At 36.6% G+C, this 3,129-nt stretch overlaps 1 pseudogene; it reads left to right on the top strand.

The window, feature by feature from the left end:
- Positions 1 to 254: 254 nt before the first annotated feature.
- On the top strand, positions 255 to 1,819 carry LOC133233043 (olfactory receptor 4A15-like; annotated as a pseudogene).
- The last annotated feature ends 1,310 nt before the right edge of the window (positions 1,820 to 3,129 follow it).

The following is a 3,129-nucleotide window of genomic DNA, read 5'->3' as shown; positions in this document are numbered from 1 at the left end:
ATGGAAAGCTAGTTGTGGCAACTCATTTATTTAATACTGTGTCTTTTCCCCAGAAATATCTCTAATCACTTGCTTCTCCATGAGTTTACAATATTGTTAAGTTTAGGGACAATGTTTTAATCAGTCTGTATTATAATATCTGAAAGCATCAGAACATAATAAAACATATAAAAGACTTCAATAACTCATCTCTAATAATTTTATTCACAGGTAATTTGGTGCTGAACTCTGAACTAAGACATAAAGAAGCACCTATGGAACATAGGACTAATGCTATTGAGTTTGTCCTCTTAGGGCTTGCTCAGAGATCCCAGGGACAGAAAATACTGTTTGTGGTGTTCTTGCTCATCTACATTGTGACCGTGGTGGGCAACTTACTCATTGTCCTGACTGTGGTGTTCAGCCCAACCCTGGATGACTCATGTACTTCTTTCTTGGCTACTTATCATTTTTGGATGCTCTTTATTCTACAATCTTCACCCCAAATATGATTAAAAACTTCATTTGTGAGAAGAAAACCATTTCCTTCCAAGCCTGCATGGCCCAGCTTTTTTTTTTTTTTTTTAATTTTATTTTTAAACTTTACAAATTGTATTAGTTTTGCCAAATATCAAAATGAATCCGCCACAGGTATACATGTGTTCCCCATCCTGAACCCTCCTCCCTCCTCCCTCCCCATACCATCCCTCTGGGTCGTCCCAGTGCACTAGCCCCAAGCATCCAGTATCCTGCATCAAACCTGGACTGGCAACTCGTTTCATACATGATATTATACATGTTTCAATGCCATTCTCCCAAATCTTCCCACCCTCTCCCTCTCCCACGGAGACCAAAAGACTCTTCTATACATCTGTGTCTCTTTTGCTGTCTCGTATACAGGGTTATTGTTACCATCTTTCTAAATTCCATATATATGCATTATTATACTGTATTGGTGTTTTTCTTTTGGCTTACTTCACTCTGTATAATAGGCTACAGTTTCATCCACCTCATTAGAACTGATTCAAATGTATTCTTTTTTAATGGCTGAGTAATACTCCATTGTGTATATGTACCACAGCTTTCTTATTCATTCATCTGCTGATGGACATCTAGGTTGCTTCCATGTCCTGGTTATTATAAACAGTGCTGCGATGAACATTGGGGTACACATGTCTCTTTCTCTTCTGGTTTGCTCTTAAAAAACTGGAAATGGCCCAGCTTTTTATGGAGAACTTATTTAGTGGTGCTGAGATTTTACTCCTGGTGGTCATGGCTTATGACCGCTTCATGACCATCTGCAAACCCTTGCATTATTTGACAATCGTGAATCAGCGAGTGCATATTTATGCTCTTGGCGTGGGTTGGTGGGTTTTTACATGCTGTTCTTCATCCTATCTTTATTTACAATCTTCCCTTCTGTGGCCCCAATGTCATTGACCATTTCTTCTGTGACTTGTACCCCTTGTAAAAACTTGCCTGCACTGACATCCACATTACTGCCCTCTCATTAGTTGTCAATGATGGCACAATATCTGTGGTCATCTTTGCACTCTTATTCATCTCCTATGTGGTCATTCTGCACTCCCTGAAGAATCTTAGTCAGAAAGGAAAGCACAAAGCTTTTTCCATCTGTGGCTTCTACATTACTGTGGTGCTTCTCTTCTTTGTGCCCTGTATTTTTCTGTATGTGAGACCACCTTGTACTTTACCTGTTGATAAATCTTTGGCTGTGTTTTATACCACAGTCACCCCTATGTTGAACCCTCTATTCTATACTCCAAGAAATGGAGAAATGCAAAACGCCATGAAAAAGCTCTGGATCAGAAAAAGAAATTGAAGCACCAGGGAAAAGCATCACCTATTTTCCCTGAAGAATTGCTCTTCCCAGGAAAGTCATGTGTGACTACTAGGTCTCCTGAAATGAAGGAGACCTGCATTTGATTCCTGGGTTGGGAAGATCCCCTGGAAAAGGGAATGGCAACCCACTATAGTATTCTTGCCTGCAGAATCTCATGAACAGAGGAGCCTGGCAGGCTACGGTCCATGAGATCACAAAAAGTTGAATATAACTGAGCAACTAACACACACACACACACACACACAAAACAACACCAATAACAAATATCTCATGTTTAATAACTTTAGCAAGATGAAAAAAATTATTATGTGAATAATTCCAATGATCAAAAATATTTAAGATTTTCCTTCTTCAAAGTATATATATATATATATATATATATATATATATATATATATATATTTAAAATACATTTGTAAGATTTCTGCAATTAAAAATGTCAAAAAAAAAATGTCTCTATTGAGAATTCCCTTGTGGCTCAGTTAGTAAAGAATCTGCCTGAAATGTGGGAGACCTAGGTTTGATCCCTGGGTTGGGAAGATCCCCTGGAGAAGGGAAAGGCTACCTACTCCAGTATTCTGGTCTAGAGAATTCCATGGACTGTATAGTCCATGGGGACGCAAAGAGTTGGACACAACTGGGAGACTTTCACTTTCACTTTCATTGCGACTGCAGATTTATGTTCCATGTAAATTTATTAAATTAGTGGAAGATTTCCTCATGTTTTTGTCTTAAATAATATAACCTTTTTCAGAATTAATGACTCGTTACAAATATTAAAAGAATAGCATAGAAATATGATAGAAAACCTTTGTTCACTCATACTCCCACAGAGACAACCTGTATTAATATTTGAAGTATATGTCTTATTTTTGTCTGCAAGATAATATAATATTATATATATATATATATATATATATATATATATATATAATCTTTCTTTGTATGTCTTAGCATGATGAGGTTGAAGGTGAATATTTCAGAGCTGTAATATTAAACATAAGGAGACTATCTTTATAAATAAATCTGATCGAACAAGGTACATATACATAAAAACACTGACATCTTACTTATTTTCCCAATTGGGCAATCACATTATCTCTTCAAATTTACCTGCATTGTTTGGAGTTATATTTTCATAAAGGTGACCAATCCTTCTTCTCAGATAGTTTGGAATATCTGGTAAAGCCTCCAATATTTTTAAATATCCCAATCTACTCTTTGGCTTATATGTTTCATAGCCTTCTATAGTGATCCAGCCTCTGTCCTTTACATGTAAATTTAGCATA

This window comes from Bos javanicus, chromosome 19 (assembly GCF_032452875.1).
Source record: "Bos javanicus breed banteng chromosome 19, ARS-OSU_banteng_1.0, whole genome shotgun sequence".
Taxonomy (NCBI): domain Eukaryota; kingdom Metazoa; phylum Chordata; class Mammalia; order Artiodactyla; family Bovidae; genus Bos; species Bos javanicus.
The sequence above is the reverse complement of the archived record's forward strand: the minus strand, read 5'-3'. Positions and strand labels throughout refer to the sequence as shown.